The following is an 18,836-nucleotide window of genomic DNA, read 5'->3' as shown; positions in this document are numbered from 1 at the left end:
TCTTTTGGTAGTAGAGTTTGAACTCAGGGGGACTTTGCCACTGAGCTACATCCCATTTTTTAAAAAACTGTATTCAACCCTCGCTAAGTCACGGAGGGTTTTAGTACATTTTTGAGACTGGTCTTAAGTTTGCTATTCTCCTGACTCAGCCTCCCAAGTTGTCGGGAATACCAGTATGTGTCACCATGTCTGACCCACGCTTGTACTTTTAAAATTGCTATCAATAACTATTTTATATTGGATAAAACAAATATGGTAAATAATGAAGCAAATGAGAACATATAGAGGTCATAAAAATAGGAAACAGAGAGCAAGAAAAATTGTGATATGTGAATTCGTCTCATAATACAATAAGAATCATGATAAAAAGTTACTTGCCATTTATTTCATTTTTACTTATTCCAAATCAAAAACTAGCAATGATTTAACTCCTCAATACTTTTTGGTAATTTAATTTGGCTCAGAGCTCAATTCAATGAATAAAAGATACTAATCCAAGACCACTGCCAAAGTAATAGCAATCAATCCGCTTACAGGTCACAGTTCTGTAAGGCAGCAATTCAGCTGGGACAAGTGTCTGGCTGGGAATTTAAAAGAAATTCCTGGAGAACAAGGTGAGCAGAAGGAACTTTAAAATATGTGATATATTCTTAAGGATCTAGAAAGTTTCATGCATGTACAAGTTTGTGCATATGCTTGGGAAAGATCAAGGAAAAAAGAAAACCTCTATCATTCACCTCCAGCTAACCCTGAGGTCCTGCCTAAGCAGAAAGTGGCAGCAAGGCTCTCTTCAGCCACATTAAGAGTGAGGCATATGTTCCCTCCCAGAGCCTCTCGACCAAGGGTGGGAGACAAATGGAGGACATCCAGAAGAAAAAAATCTGGCCAATCATTGGCAGGTGACTGAACTACACAAACCCAGGGGTTACCCCTGGAAACAAAGGCTTAAAATAAAATGAATAACTTACAGGCTATAGCTAGCATGAAACACAGTGGGAGTCACTGTGGGGAACAGAGACCCTGCAGAATGAACTCAGAAGAGTCAATCCACAGAAAAGCATCTAGGAGAAAAACAAACCCCAAACAAACAAAACACCTGGCAATGAAGACATACCTTGGGGAAGGATCAGAAATGAAAGTTGCTATAATACAATTTCTAAAAAGCCCAGTTTTTTTTCTTCAACAAGAACAGAAGAGAGGCATTCAAAGAAACAGAATAAACCTCCTACAAAATTGGTAAAAAAGCAGCCAACAGTGTTCCTGAGGGAGCCCAGATGTTGGGCTTAGTAGAGACACACTTCAAAAAAAACATTATAAATACATTTAAAAAAGAAGTAAAAGGAATTGTGTCTGAAAAATTATAAGAAAGTATGACAACATAGTTCACCAAATAAGCAATATCAGTGGAGACAGAAATATATAAAAGAACCAAATTCAAACTCTGAAGTTAAAGGGCATAAAAATTGAAGTAAAAAATTAATTAATGTGGTTCAAGAATAAATCTGGGATGAGAAATTTAAAATTATATCTACTTATATAAAGAAATAAATATACAAATTAATACAAATAATTTATAAATAAATTAATTATATTTGAAAATAAACTCATCAAGGTTTCCTTCTCTGAGATGTACAATACAAAACTGAATGACAAAAAAGACAGGTCTGTAGGCTTGCAGAACCCATCAAGCATACTGTCATATACAGAATAGAGACAGAAGAATATGAGGTGACAAGAATAATACGTTAAAAATATTAATCTAGCAACTCAATAAGGAATGAATTGCACAAAAAATAACCCAAGAGATTCTCACCTAGATAAACCAGAATAAAATAAAACTGATTTTCATCAGTTGAGGAAAATGACTTGTCACAGAGAATCTATTTAGTGGCATTAACATGTGACTCTCATTGAAAATCAAAAAATGACAGAAATCAGAGACAGTAGAATGACATCATTATCAACTCCTCAAAATTCTGTGTTCATAAAATTATCCTTGAAAAATTAAAGAGAAATTAAAACTTTAATAAACAAACATTTGTAGAATTTTCTCCTATAGTTCTGCCATACAAGAAATAATAAAGGGAGTTTTATAAGCTGAAATAAAAGGACAATAGAAATCAACTCAAATGAAGACCAAAAAACAAAGAATACTGATAACTACAGTATTAAATTAAAAATATTTAAGAATACTGATAACTACAGTATTAAATAAAAGAAGTATACTTTTGCTTATTACTTTTTTTTCTCTATCTGTTCTTCCTTTCAGTATGTCTTGCAATTTTTTGTTGAAAGTCAGAGAGGATGTATTAGATGGGGTTGGGGGAAAGAGGTAATTAGCTCTTTAGGGTGAGGTCTAATAATTAAACAGGTGAGGGGCTACTTTTCTGCAACTTTTCAGGAGCTAAGAATTCCTTTGGGGTGTCTTGGAGACTCCTTCTGAAATAGAATCTGAGTCTGCAATTCTTCAAGGTGTAACCCCTGGATATACAGAGGAGCCCTGTTGGTGGCTAGGTGTAGATGGAGGACAAACTTTCAGTGGTCCTAAAGTTAGGCTCCTTGCTTACTGAGCTTGTGCCCCTTGACTATGACCTGCACACGTTCTTCTTAGGATTTTCCTTCCTCAGGAAAGATAGGAAAGCTAATCAGAGCTTCATTGTTTGCTTCCTATAAATCTGTTAGACTCTACTAGATTATTTCCCCTTAAGAGTAGGACTTTGTTAACAAAAACAAAATGTACTGGAAGAGTTTCTTTTCCTTTCTAGAAGCATAGGGAGTTTTTCTCACTTTACCCTGAGATCCTGGTGAATCTCCTGGAGATAAAGCTTACAAAAGTGTGGGGAGTCCCTAAAACTAAGTCAGCTGGGATTTTCCCTCTCAAGCTGGTAGATGGCTCAGTTTGACCTTTAACTTTAATTCTCGAGACTGGAGTATAAAAGTAGAGAAGGATATTTCCAGAGGTTTGCTTTATTTTTTTGGGGGGTAGCTTTTTCTTTTTTTTTTTTTTCATGTGAAGATAGGAGCCATGACTCCCAAGTTCTTTAATGCCTCTAATACATCAGACTATCAACTGAAAGTCCTCTATTTATTTTAAGAGACAACTGTATAGGTTGTCACCATATTGGTTATATTGTATAACCAATAATTATACAACTGTGTTGATGGGATTTTAATGGATAAACATATAAGTTGTATGGTAATAAAGTTCAAAAGCCAGGAGTATATTGAGGAAAAGTTTTTAATACCATTGAAATTAATCTAATATTGATTATAATCAAATTACATTAAGTAAAAATGCTAATTGAAAATCTGAGAAAATTACAGCAAAAGAAACCAAGATGGAATAAAATAATAAGTTAGAAAATATACATTTAACACACATACACAAATGCTGTAATTAAGGAATAAGAGAACAAAAACAAACAAACAAAAAAACCCTGAAATCAGACAAGAAAAATATCAAAGTGGCAGAAACAGATTCTACATATCAGTAATTATTTTAAATGCAAATGAATTGATTGTACCAATAAAAACACAGAAAAAGAAGACATTTAAAATTCAGTCTGTAAAAGAAATGGTTTAATCCAAAGTTAGATACAGAATGAATATAAAAGGATGGAGGTGATATATGGTATGACATGATAAGTTGTGTTATTTTGCTTTTCATTACTATACAAAAATACCTGAGATAATCAACTTGAAAAGAGGAAAGGTTTATTTTGGCTCACGTTTTTAGAGGTTTCAGTCCATGGTTAATTGGCTTTATTGCTTTGGGGCCTGTGTTGAGGGAGCACAAGATTGTGAGAAATGTTGGTGGAGCAAGATGCTCCCCTCATGTGTTTGGGAAGCAGACAAAGAGCAAAAGATTTATGTCCCACTGTCCCACTAGCCCCTTCAAAGACACAAGTCCAAAGACCCTAGACCATCAACTAGACCCATCTCCAATGTTTCCACCACCTCCTGAGAGCACCAAACAGGGAACAAGAACTGAACACAGTGGCTTCGGGAGGAACTTTGAATTCCAAGTATCAGAACCAGTAACCAAAAGACAGCTGTGATGGCTATATTAATTTAAAAAATAATCAACACAAAAGTTGTGAGAAATGATAATGAAGTATATCCTATCATGAAAACAGAATCATTTCATCAAAAAAAATATAACAACATGAGCATGTATTTCCTGAACAATAAAGCCACAAAATACATGAAGGAAAAATGGACAGAATTGAAGGCAACAATACACAATTCAACAATAATAGTTGGAGACTGAAAGCTCCATTTTACTTATGGCTAGAATAACTAGGCAGAAGATCAACAAGAAAACTGAGGAGCTGAACAGCACTTGGATCCAGCTCTACCTAACAGACATCTCTAGGACATTCCTCCACAAAAGGTGGAAGTCACGTTCTCCTGACCATGCACAGGGAATGTCTCCAGGACTGATACAATGGCAGGTCATAAAGAGGACTCAGGTAGCATCAGGTGAAGTGTGCTCACTGACCACAGTGGAATACAATTAGATCTTGACAACAGAAGAAAATCTGCAAAACCCACAAATATGTGGAAATCAAATAACACAACCCTAAGCAAACAGCTGTTCAAAGAAGAAATCACCAGGAAAATTAGAAAGTACTTTGAGTCAGATAAAAACAAAAGCATAACATGAAAACCTATGATCTGCAGCTAGAATAGTGCTTAAAGGTAAATTTGGAGTCATAAACACCTATGTTAAGAAAAAAGGGAGATCTCAAATCAATAACCTAATGTCTTGCCTTAAGAAACTAGAAAATAAGAGCAAACTAAACCAATAGAATCAGAAAGAAGGAAATACTATTGATTGCAGCTAACTAAGCAAAATAAAAATTAGGCAACAAAGGAGAAAATTAACAAAGCCAAAATTTGGTGTTTTAAAGAATAAAATAAAAATGATAAACATTAATTAAACTGATAAAAGTCCCCAAAACAGATCTTATTTCCCTGATCAAGAATAAAAGAGGTGCTGTAATTACAAACCTTGAAGAAATAAAAAGGACTCTAGGGGTGTTATAGACAACTCTCTGTCAACAGGTTAGATAACTTAGATGAAACACGGGAAGCACTAATCTTGGTTCATGAAGAAAAAGAAAACCAGAATCATAACAAGTGAACTGATTGTATTAGTAATCAACAACACTTAACCACTAAGAAATCCCAGTTTCAAATGGAGACTTCCCAGCCTCCCAAACCATGAGCCAATGTAAACTTTCTTCCTTTATCAATCATCCAGTTTCAGGATAGATAAATAGTGATGTTCACTGTGGGTTGCATACTTCAAATATTACATATATTTTTGTATATGAATACAATTTTTATATTCATTCTATGTTGGATTTAATAATAATTCTGACTTAATAGGGTTGTTATGAATATTAAGCTTTCTGAACGTTGCCTGGTAGTCAATACATTTGATCAATATTTAAATTACAAATGCATCTTCAAATTTACATTGTGTGTACAAATTGCTAAACTTTTTCAAAGAATGTAAATATCTATCTCAGGTAGATAAATATCTAGGTTATGCGGATCATCTCTCTCTTTCTTTTTTCTCTTCTGTTGGACCCTCACCTGCTCTCTAAGTGTTGAAGCTGATGCTTGAGAAGAAAGCACCACAGTGTGCCTGTGCTTGCTCTGGAATACCTTTCCATCTTTTCACTCTTTGCTTCCTATATCCCTGAATTTCTGACTGTCTCCTAGAGGAGTTATAGCAACACTGGATCTCTGAAAGTACTGCAAGCAAAATAATATGGACACAATGGGCTAATGCCAGTCTGTACTGAGCCCCAGAGGAAAATACCAAGAAGGGATATAGTGATAAGTAAACATGCTCAAACCTTCATAAGAGCTTGACGTCACAGTCTAATGATTTTCTAAATATTGAATGTGGGCTAAGTTAGTTGACTTCTAAAATCTAAGTTTTTTTCATTTGTAAACGGGGACCATGAAGTGGTTATGATAAAGAAGTAATAGATGCAAACAATTCTAGACATACTGGTAATATAATAGACTCTTCTGTAACAGAAGGCTCATTTCTTTTGCCATTTAATGTTGTATAATTATTTAAGTACGCAGAACTTTCACATAATCCAAAGTCCACTTTATTCACATCTTGTAGTAGTAGAAAGAAAAAAGTGCTGAAATCATATATTTTACACACATAATAATGGTGAAATGGAACAAAGGCCCAAAATATAAACTAAATATCTATGGGTCCATACCGATATAAATAAGTGGTTGATTAAATGGCAAAGAGACAGATTGCCTTTACAGAAAAGTTCTAAATAATTGAAGCAGATACTGCACTCCTTATTCTTTATTGTATGTAAAGTGACCCCATTCTAAAGAAGGCAGTAGAGAAAGTATGAGGAGAAAAAAATAAATAAACTTCACAGGGGAAAACAACTTAGGCAGGTGATCCAGGTCACACTAAGGGGATGGCAGATTGAGAGTATGCACCCTCAGTGTGAGGGGAGGGATTGGCACAGGGTTCCCCATCTTCCACCAAAGCCCTAGCCCTGTTCTCGTTGTGAGGAAAACATTTTCCAAACCCCATCCAAGGGACATTCTGTACATTCCATGATTAGAATGCCTGAAAACTGCCAAGGTTATCAAAACGATGAAATTCTGAGAAATCTGCTCAGTAACAGAAGGCTAAGGAGTTGTGACACCTAAATGTAGTAGAGTAGGTTGACTGGACTCCTGGAACCGGAAAAAAAAAAAAAAAAGACCTTGTGTACAACCTAAACAAATCTGAATAAATTAGGGATTTTAATCTTTGATAATGTATCAATCTTTTTATTTTATTAATATACCAAATTTATTTCACATGTGTATTTTGTCTCCCCACCATTTTCATGTGTGACCACTGCTATTATTATGTCCTATCATAGCGTCCCACACATACTTCACAACCTAGCAAATTGGGGAATTAAATCTTCAAAAACTAAATGGACATGTTGGACGACTCAGTCTTGGCAATGGAACCTGGACAACATTTATCAAACAACTAGGGAAAGTTTTCACTTTGCATTATAAAAAGGACAGCCAGATATCAAGGGTTACAGAAGTGAAATAAGATGGAAAATTTTAGCAAATGGTTCGGGTTCACACTATTTTCTTAAAGAGACTTCTCCCAGTGCCAGAGATCTTCAATAGCCTCCTGGCCAGTCATCTGGAAGCAATTCTTTATATAATGGATGAACTTGGCTTCCATTTTGGGAAGAGAAACATTTTTTCCAATACTTGCTTGCATTTTTGCTTCAATGTCTTTTAAAGATGTGGGCTCTTTGAGTGTTTTAGGAGATTTTTCCTGGTTTTTTTTTTTTTTTTTTTTTTAAGGATTCTTGACATTTTGATCTTGTTGTTGATAATCTGGAGTCTTTTCCATACCGGTTTGATTTTTGTGCATTTTTTTCTTATATATCTCTGTGCTGGAGCTTTTTCTTCAATTCCATCATTATCACTGCCATCTTCACCATCCTTGTCATCTTTATCAGCATCGAGTTTTACTGTATTCTGTGGAACCTTGTTACCCCTTCAAGGGGCAGGTGGCCTTCCAAATGCACTTCTCAGTTTTATGTTCTCCTCCTCTTCATGCTCTGATTCTGCATTTACTCCACAGCTACTACGGGCATAGGCTCTGAACCTCACGTTAACCTAAGACCATGGTTGGTGTGATTTCAAAGGCCTCATAGGAACCAGTTGGCAGCACAGACATTTTCAAAGTTGAGTGTTAATTTAATTGGATGCCATCATTATGCATCGCCTTTGCTTTGACAGTGTGTTCCTCCATTTTAGAAGCCTCTAAAGTGACCCTTCTTTGTGAGAACTGCAACTGGTTTTCATCATTACCCATCTTAAAGTGATAATTTTTGTCAGCCTTCAGCTCACAACCCAAAACTTAGTTCTTGTGCCTCAGGGGACACAACTCCATCAAATGATCCATGGAGTGGTGGCATGCATTTAGGTGGTAGGGATGAAAAATATGTAACAGCTGCCTCCCAGAACAGGCGCTCAGGATGGAACCATGCCAGGGCTCCATATTGTGTTTTTTTTTTTAATAAGATGCAATTAGTAGAGAAATGGAGTTTGGGTTTTATGGAAACTCTCTATACTATGTTCTAAGCTTTTTTAAAATAATAATTTATTTTAAAAACTAAAAATGAATTTAATCCTCCAATTATGAGTAAATTTTTTAATTTGAATGTCCAAAAAATGAAATCCCCAATTATTTACTGTTAAAAAGAAGCACATTTAGCAGTATTAAAATACAAAAAAAAATCAAGAAAATGTTATGCCATGTGAATGCTAGCCTTAAAAAAGCAGACCTATCAATACAGTAGAAAAAGTATTATTTGGTAAAGGAGGGAAAGTTTTTGTGAATGAAAATTATAAGACACCAAGAAAATGTAATAATTTTATGTTTTGTGTACCCAATTCCTTATCCTTAAGATATATGAAAATAGTATTTCATGATATCAAAGAAAAAATATATTTACAATCAAGGTGAGAAATGTTCACACATCTGTCTTAGTACCTGATGGAAGAAAAAAAATGAAACCATAGTAAGGATATTTGGTAGAATAATTAAGAAACACGTTCAGTAAATCTAATCTCTTCTCACAATATAGAACACTTCCTTTAAAAACTGAAGAGCATATAGTCTTTCCAGTGATAAAGAAAGGGGAATGTTTATACATGTTTATACACATCCAATACGTATTGGGCCACAAAATATCCCTCAGTAAATTTCGAAAGCTTGAAATCATATGAACTATATTCTCAGACCACAAGGTCGTTTATGTAGAAACTCCTAACAATTGAATTAAAAGAAAATTTGAATATATTTTAATAGAACTATATTTATAAAGAGAATGAATACATAAACATGTAAATCACAACAGCTAGGAAATAGTCTGATTAGAGCAATAATGGAACATTAGACATGAAAATCTGTAGGATGTAGATAACACCATGTTAAAAGAGAATTTATTAAAAGTAGGAAGAAAGATTAATGAGTTTATGCATCTAAACTAAAAACCTAAAGAATATAGATAGAAGGGAATAAATATCATAATATTAATTAATGAAATAAAAACAGAATATAATAGAAAATTTTAATAAAGCCAAAACCTAAATCTTATAAAACACCAGTGCAATTAATAGCCTCTTTCAGAGACTATTCTAGGAAAAGTAAAAACAATTACACAAATCAACACATAGTCTCTGTCTCCCATTTATTTGTTTCTTCTATCCCTTCCTCTGTCACAAAAACCTCCCCTTCTACCAACAACATCTCTACCACCACCACAACAGAAGACATTAGGAAAAAAAAAAAGTCACTAGTACCTCTCACACAGTCTTTTAAAGGATAACAAAAGGATATTATTCATGAGATTTTTGTCAATAAATTTGAATATGCCAGTTCAAGTAAACAGCCTTCAGAAACTAAATATTTACAAAAATTACATAAGAAGAAATAGGAAGTAATAGTAATCCTTTGTTTCTAAATAAATGGACACTATAATTAACAAACAAACAAATAAAAAGACTTCCCTCAAAAAACTTAGAAATATCTTAATGTCACTTAGTTTAGTTTCCTACTACAGATTCTCTCTCTTTCCTTTTCTCTCCCCACCCCCATTTCCTCCAGGCCCATCTTTATTCACCAACAAATTCACATGAGTATTTTAAAGAAGAAATGAAACAGTTATACTACAAAACAAATTGAACACTTTGAAAGAAAAAATCATAAATGAAAATACAGAAGGATAAAGAGACCACCAATTTTACTAGTAAATACAGATGCAAAATTCTTCAACAAAATATTAGGAAATCAAATTCAGCAGTATATAAAAAGTACAAGGTATAACAAGCAAACTGAATTCATTTCAGAAAACTAAATACTTTTAGTGTCTGAAAATTAATGACTATAGTATACTTTATTAAATTTCATCCAGGGAAATATTTAATATCACATTACTGATAATCAAGAAATAAGTATACTATTTAGAACTGTATTCATCTGATAACTAAAAATAAATATGATATTTCTATAAATTGTAAAATGTCCATCAGGGAGAATAGTATAAATTCTCATTGGATGAACCTGTAAAAGTTACTTCCATTTTCAGTGAATGTTTACTTTAAAATCACTAAATGGAGCATTCAGTACAGGGAACCTTTGTTAATTGTGTCCTAAATTATAAAAGAAAAAGTTCAGTGAGAAAAGTGACAATTTCAAAAATTGCTGAAATGTCAGGAAGGATCAGAGCCATAGATTTTCTCATAAACTTCTTAAAGAAATATAAATTGGTTAATCATCTAAGAAAATAACTTTCTAATATGGTCCAAGAGTCCAAAAGCTACTATTTGATTTAGACCAATTATTTACTTGTAGAAAGGACTTTATGGAAACAACCCTGTGATTTACTTACAAAGTGCTAAGGCAAAACTACCAATACAATAATTTTAGGTAAGTTTCCCTATACAAGGAGTCATCTTTTCAGTTTATTTCTGGAAATAGTGCATTTTGAAGTCACAAACATAAATAATTTAAGGAGTCATTGAATGATTTGGTTGTGTGATTCCTGAACATACATCTATATATGGTATATGCATTTCTACTAGACATTGAAAGTGATAAATTGTTATTAGCTTAACACCGAACTTTAGTCATATTTAAATAATAACATGAAAACCAAATGATGGTGTACAACTATTCTTTAAGGAAAAATCCATCAAACTGGCTTTTTGACATTATTTGGTTTGGGATGGGATAGATACATACATACTCATTCAGTAACATGATTGCACTTAACTTATCCGTGATATTTGGCAGAATCACTTTCTTCCCAGAAGAGAAATACAGAGGGGTGATTGAGACGAAACACATGAAATAAATTACAGAATTGCAGTCTATGTGAAGAATTTGTTTTCATTCCAACAAGTGACCTACTTACAGTGGCTTGTTCTGTGGTTCTAAAACTATACCTATGTGTGTTTACATCTCTCTTTTATGCTATTCCATTGGTCTTTATGTCTGTTTTAATGCTAATACTGTGCTGGTTTTGATACTATAGTTTTATAGTATAATTTTAGATCAAGCATAATGTCTCTAGCCTCATTTCTCTTGTTTAGTATTGCTTTGACTTTTCTAGCTCCTTATTATTCAAAATAAATTTTAGGACTATTATTTTTCTAGTACTATGAAGAATGTGATTGTATTTTGATGAGTATTCCATTGAATCTGTCTAATGCTTTTGGTAGCATGGCCATTTTGACAATGCTAATTCTGCTTATGCATGAACATGGGAGTTCTTTTCATCTTCTAGAGTCTACTTCAATTTCTTTCTTCAGTGTTCTATAGTTTTCATTGTAGAAGTCTTTCTCCTCCTTGCTTAGATTTATTTTCAAAGGGATTTCTTAATCATCTTAAGAAAAATTCCACAAAGTTAAGATGCACAAAAATGGGCATCTTATAAAGATAAATAATAACATCCATAACTTATCCTATATGGCAGACAGCAATTTACAATATACATGAGAGATATAAAATGTTTATTTTATAATGTAATTTAGTCTTTTCTTCAAGCCACATGCTGCTGAAATGTCAACTGCTGCATTTCAGTCATGTTTGTAAACCTCTCCCTGGGGCATGACTTGGTTCCAGGATCGTCCCTTGGAACCAGGGGGAGCATTAAGTCCCATGTGTAGCTCTCCCATGGCTACAGGGTCTTCTACTTTCCTCTACATCTTCTGTGCCTGCTGCAGTGAGCTCTTGTGAGGACCATGGGGCTGCCTGACAGTGAACAAGATGTCCCACACTCTGATCCAAATAACCACTGGTATTCCTCCTACTTCCCAAGTTGGACATTTCCTGACAATCTGGGGGGAACACCTTTGCTTTCATGGTTTTCTGAATATACTCCAAATCTTTCTCTTCTCAGGTTCAAAAGTATATAAATAAAAATCAGACAGCTTTCATGTGAATTCTGCTTCACCAAACACCTCTGTTTAAAAAATGAAACAAATAAACAAAAAAACTCAGGATACTTCCTGCTAGAAAGGGGAGAAGAGTATTAAAATGGGTAAATACAGGGAAAATATATAATCATCTACACATATGAATAGGAAAAAAGATGAAGGGGATTTCCAAGCATTATCTTGATGATTTTTGTCCATGTGATAAGTAAATGTATAGAATATAAATTTAATATATCATGCTTTTCTTTTCCATTTTTCCTTGCTTTTTAATTGCTAGAAGTACCATCCAGTGTCAAGAAGTTTGTGTCAATATTCAGGAATTGACAAGATTGTCATTTATGTGGTAGAAACAGCCAAAGGTGTAATATAAAGTATTTGTCAACAGGTAATGGAATATTATCTTGGGCTGTGGATTAAAAAAAAAAAAAAATCTGTGCCAGTAGAGAATGGAGACTCTAGAATAGAATGTGTCTTTACTCCTCTTTGAATTGTTTTATTCCTCATTTCTCTTCATTGTACTCATGCAACATAAATGATATTAATTTGAAGCATTTTGAACTGCATAATCTTCTGTGAGCATAATACATTTAAGTTGGCTTAATAAACCTCTACTTCTTTGACCTTACTGATTCAGATATAGAAGTGAAAATAAAATGAGAGGGAAACTAGCATTAACAGTGAGTCTGAAACAAATGATTCCATAATTCAAAGTTCCATATCATTTGGTTTAGAGAATGTACTATGTTTAGAAATTGGAAGTCATTTTCCTTTGGGGTTTTTGTCCAAGATAGAAATTCAACTGAAAATTTTATTTATCGGTGCATAACTCTTTTAAATCAAACATCTTCAAACTTATAATGAATACCTATGCCCAAATTACTGCGTAAATATTGAAGAATTTATTATGCACAATAGGGTTTTCTCAACAGTACAAACCCAAATAATACCTAACACATCAGCAGTGAAGCAATGCTTGACACCACTTGTGCATGTCATTGTCCTTGTTCCACGTGTTCCATCAGTGCTGCTGTTTGAGACCCTACCTGCTCAACATCAAGTCCAAAGTTCTGTCTGCTTTAGTTGGCTGTTTCCATTCTTAGTCCTTTTGGTCAGGAGGCTTAAATCTTTAGTCTTTTACTTTCTTGACCTTGTAAATCTAAGAACAGGTCTTTTGTTTCACAGACTGCGCCACATCCCTCATGGGGAAGATGGTGGTACTGTTCTGCAAGCATCACAAGGCTTGGGAGGCATATGATGCTCCTTTGTCCCACAAGTGGGATGTCACCCTTCACCACCTGATCCAACTCATTACTTAGCCATGGGGTCTCCACATTACCCTTTGAATCAAATCGGTATTTTCTGGAGATACTAAGAGGGAAAGTAGTGTACTTATCTTACAGTAGGAGTCCTGAGCTACTGGATAAATACAGTTTATTACAGTTCTGAATGATTAAATTTAATGCACAGTTTAAATACTCACATATGTATAACGTTCATTTCCTGGCTTTCCATGAAATTCTGATTTGGTTAGGACATTATTTATTTAGAGTAGATGAATTGTGAGCCATAATGAGATAAACTCAGGCCAACATTCCAGGAGCCCAAGGTCTACTATGCATTTTATTTTGACAGAGCTGCCATAACAAAGTGTCACATAAAAATGGCCTAAGGCAACACTCATGTTTCTGGACACCAGAAGTCCAAACCACAGTGTTAGTGGAGTAGATGCCATCCTAATGCAGCATGACCACATCATACTTTGATTTCATCTGCAAATCTCCTATTTCCAAATAAGACCACATATAGGTATCAACGAAACAGACTTGAACACATCTTTGGAGGGGAACTAGTACTCAACTCCTTACTCCTTGAGTATAAGATACGTAGATCATCACCACTGGTCTAGTCTAAGTTAATGCTTAAGTTAATAAAAATCTTTCATGGGCCTTGGTTTGTCCAGAACCTCTTACAGTTAACCTAAGTTAATGCTTATTTCTCAAAGGACAAATAAACTATTAATAGTAAAACAAGAGTGTCTCAAGGATATTATTTTGTTTTCCCAAAGGAGCACACACTTCAGCTAAACACACAACCAATGCAGCCTAGTCACTTAGCTTTTCAATCCAGAGAGGCGAAGTGTCTGTGATGTATTGAGATCAACTTAGGTAGGACTGAGATGTGGATCTTTTCAAACTAAGGGTTTTCATTTTCCATATTTGTCTACCTTACTCAAATTATCTGTTACTTGGAAGACAATGATGCACAGAAAAAGGACACAACTGTCAAAATAATTTCAAACTCGCTTACTTACAAAGTGTTTCTGTCTAAAATGCTTTTCTCTTTGTTCAGTTTCAATGACTAAAACACATCAAAGTACAGGAAGCAGCTGTTAAATTGAACATAATACCTGATGGATTTTACCATTTACTTTTTAGTGAGTAGGCTTTTATGTAGTAGGTAACTGAATGAGAATGTTTTGATGATGGAATGAACCCATGTAGGGGCCTAGCAGTCCAGAAACCTGGTCAATTGTCTTATAAAAAAATTAAATGGTGTTATAATGAGTTCTGGAATGGGACAGTAGAAATGAATTTAAACTTTATCACATTGCCCCCATAGTGGGTCTCTGGTTCTCTATCTACTGCACCAGAATATGAGGAGACCAATTTTTTCCAATTATTCCATGCACCACGATACCTCCCCAAGAGAAACAGCAGTTGAAACTCCAGTTAATGGTTCTTAGCTTAATCCATCAGAATTGCCAGAGATAAGGGCAGAGTTGAGCTGTGTGCCAGTCTAGAGAGGTGGATATTAAAGGTGAGTGTTTGACTCTTTGTCAAGAATTAATGAGTAACATTATGATTAACAATATGACATGGGTCACACACAGGTCAGGAAACTTTCTGAATAGAGGACGGAGGAAACATGTGAACCAGATTAGAGCAATATATGTGTCACAAGAAGATTCACAGGGCTGAAACAGGTGATTTGCTATGTTTAAATATATCTTAATTCCTTAAGCTAAATGTCATAATATCACAGTTATTGATGATCTTTAGTTTACTGAGCAACCAGAAAATAAAGGGATTCTGGGGGGTATAGCAACCAAATTCAGCAATCAAATGATAGTATTCTCCTTTTCCTGCTATTAAATAGGATGAGATATATACTAGGAAAAATAAATATATTTTAAAATTTCCTTTTATTATTTGAAGCAATGATTCATCTTTTAAAAAGGCAAAACAGAGATTAATTCTAATTGCTGTATTTATTTAATTTTTGAGCTAGGTTTGCATTAGAAGATAGTTATTTTTGACATGGTAAAATCTTATAAGAAAAACACAAATAAGTTTGCAATAAATGCAATGCAATATGTGGTTTCCAAAGCATGGCAGGTGAGAAGGTTTTCCCATCTTGATTTGCTACCATGAGTGCATTAAGCTCACATCAAGGGTCTCTCAATCCCATGGTTTGTGACTTTGGTGTAGTCTGAACTATATCTAGACTTCTGTTTTAAGGTTGGTGCCTTGCTCTAACTCAACAGCAACAACTCATCAATGGATCCAGAGAGGGTACAATGGCTAGAGAATGGCAATAGTCTGGGACAAAATTCCAAGTGGGGAAACTGAACAAAGTCAAAAGTATTGGATGAGAAATGAAATATAGATGAATGAAATATAGGGACAAATGTAGATGGGGACCCAGAAAAGGAAGAATGAATAGTGAAAGATGTTTAACAATCAAAAGTCTTCTTTGGAAAATTGCAGTGTCTGGAAGAGAATGTCATTCAGCTTGTTTCTGTCCTGGGGACCAGGGTACATCCACTCCAAGGTTCCTGCTACTCTGATTCTATAAAATAGCTGTTCCAAAAATGTCATCATAGCTATACTTGGGCACCATATTTTCAGAGAAGAAGTGAAGAGGTTTCATTTTTGAAATATCGTAGGTTCCCCATTAGTCAAGAGCTGTTCTCACACTTAAAAAAAAATAAAAGCCTTAACCTACAGATGTTTGAAGCCAGGGAACTTTGGAGGACATCAGCACACAAATGAGAACTCTTTGGTATCCCATTGAGCTGCCCGTAGTGTATGCCTAAAAGCCTTCCTTTGCTGAGCAGACCACATGGGGACAACCAAATCTGTCAGATGGCTATGCAGGCAAAATGCTTGGAGCTCCACTTTCTCATTTATGACAACGGCAGATGACTTGGCTCTTATTGCCATTGTACTGTGAATACACTTCCCAAGCAAGTCTAATAGTCACTGATGTGAACCCTCCCCACAGGGAAAATATCTGAATGTTGTTTATTTCTGTCAATGGGAAAATTACATTTGCTGCAAAACAACTAAAAACATTTCTTAAATTGTTCAACTGCTGTTCACTTCTAATACTCAATGGGAACTTGAATAACATACATTCATTAGATTATAAACGTGTGGCATGAAAAACACCTTCTTCAGATGGAATAATTCTTCATTCAAGTTATGCAGCTCCCCTGTTCTAAACCATCTATGCATGTTTCCTTATTATTAAAATAAGGGTAATTTCTAACATAGGTGCCCTCCAGAATTTAAATCCTACAGTGCACACGAAGGAAACAAACAATACAGTGCTCTTTTTTCTTCCTCCTCCAATTCCTTTTTCATCAGAGTTCTCACTCATACCTGGCAGTTTCAAATCCTCATTAGGTTCCTAGATTAGGGCTGGGGATGTGGCTCAAGCGGTAACGTGCTCGCCTGGCATGTGCGGGGCGCTGGGTTCGATCCTCAGCACCACATAAAATAAAAAATAAAGATGTTGTGTCAACTGAAAACTAAATATTAAAAAATTCTCTCTCTTTAAAAAAAAAGGTTCCTAGATTAGACTTTTTGTGAAACAAGGACTTGAAATGGCATAAAACTTCTTCTGCAGGAAAGAGAATGAGGCAAACAATATTCCTAGCCCTTCTCAAAACAGTCAGCCATTTCCAGAACATGACTGTTGATTAAGAGCCCCGAGTGCTGAGTCCTTCACTTCACCCAGAGTGTCTGACTGGTACAGAAAACAATCTTCCTTTCATGCTTTCCTGAAAGGAAGTAGGTCAAAGCAGATTGAAGAAGGCAGTGCCTTAGGTCTGTAAGTTTTGTTCTCAACTGAAGAAGTCTGTACAAATCTATACGTATTCTATCTATACATATTCTATTATTCTTACTTTTGTACCCATGAGAAGAAATATTTCTGTGCACAGGCACACACAGATATACAGATGTACACACGCACGCACAGGCACACACAGATATACAGATGTACACACGCACACACACACACACACACACCTCACACTCACCCCTAGGAAGCTTCTTAAAGCTAAATATACAGTTTTGTCTCCTAGGGCTCCTAATCCATGCATCTTTGTGCTAATAATATGTAATCAACTCTCTGGAAAGATTTAAAAGCAATATATATATATATATATATATATATATATATATATATATATATATATATATATATATAAACAAAGCTTTTACTTACCCCTAATTTGATTCCTGGTTAGCCGGCAGTACTTCCTAGTTCACGGTTATTACCCACGTGTATTTTCATTTAAAACGTGCCAGCTGGGGCTGTTCTCATATGAAAATTTTAACAGCTGTCTCAGTGGAAAATAAAAGCATGGCACTTCAAATTTTAGAGCAGGGCCAAAGAAATGTGAGATTCCTACCTCAGCTGTACAGTGACACACATTATATTTGACCTGAACATGTCCCATCACTTCACGTTCATGAGAAAATTACACTTTAGATTTACTTGATTCCTGTCCTTTATCCAATTTCTAACATAAAAAGGCAATTTGATCTTCTCTTCAATGGCCAATGTATAAATATCACATTCACCAGCAGCATGCTAATATCTTGGTCGTTTGATGATATTTTTTGAAATGCCAGCCACAAGAGTCCCCTCTCCCTTTCTATACCACCAAGTAATTGCAGTTTAATCAATTTTAATTAGTTGTATTGGCTTCCTTCTAAAATACATAGCACTTCTCTGTGGATAAATTTAAAATTAGACTAAAGTTATTTTTCATTTATGATTCTCAGACTTAAACCCATATTTGCTATATAAATTTTTCTTTATACTCCATCAACATTCTGAGTATATTAAATACATTTTTAATACATGCTTCTGTAAATAAGTGGGATATTTCAAGTTCTAATAATCCTTAGTAGCTTGTATTATGAGCTTTTAAATTCCTATTTGATCAGATTTTTATGAATTTTTAATAATTTTTGGCTTAATTTTTATGTACTGCCTCTTGAAGATGATGTTTTGTCCCATACACTCCAAACAGGGAGAATAGATTTTATTTATTTGGGATCCCATGTTGTATGTAGTTGGACTGAGATGTAGACATTTAGATGAAATCTTTGCCATGTAAATTTGTGTTTGTATGCATCCTAATCCTGGTGTTATAAGATTGTCTTCCAATAGGAATGAAGAACAATCATGTGGCCTGAAGATGCTAAAATATTTATTATCTGGTCCTTTATAGGAAAAAATTCCTGACCACAAAGCTGGAGCATAGGGTTCATGTTGGAGGCAAATGCCAAAAAGAAAAAGAAAAAAAATGCTTAATGGTAGAGATCTATTTGAATTTCCTCAGCAAATAATAGTGGGACCAAAGATCTGGTTGTTGGGAACTGGAAGTTACATGCATAACTTTTGAACCTCACAATAGAAAAAAAAAAAAGAAAGAAAGAAAATGCTCTCTTTTCTTCCATTCTTCCTTCCTGTTAGCTGAGATATAACCACAATTGGAGTGCTTGCTCTGATATCAG

General features: G+C 34.6%; 1 pseudogene; it reads right to left on the bottom strand.

Annotated features, from left to right (window-relative positions):
• Positions 1-7,153: 7,153 nt before the first annotated feature.
• Positions 7,154-8,077, bottom strand: LOC143379570 (nucleophosmin pseudogene; annotated as a pseudogene).
• Positions 8,078-18,836: the final 10,759 nt, after the last annotated feature.

This window comes from Callospermophilus lateralis, chromosome 13 (genome assembly GCF_048772815.1).
Source record: "Callospermophilus lateralis isolate mCalLat2 chromosome 13, mCalLat2.hap1, whole genome shotgun sequence".
NCBI classification, from domain to species: domain Eukaryota; kingdom Metazoa; phylum Chordata; class Mammalia; order Rodentia; family Sciuridae; genus Callospermophilus; species Callospermophilus lateralis.
The sequence above is the reverse complement of the archived record's forward strand: the minus strand, read 5'-3'. Positions and strand labels throughout refer to the sequence as shown.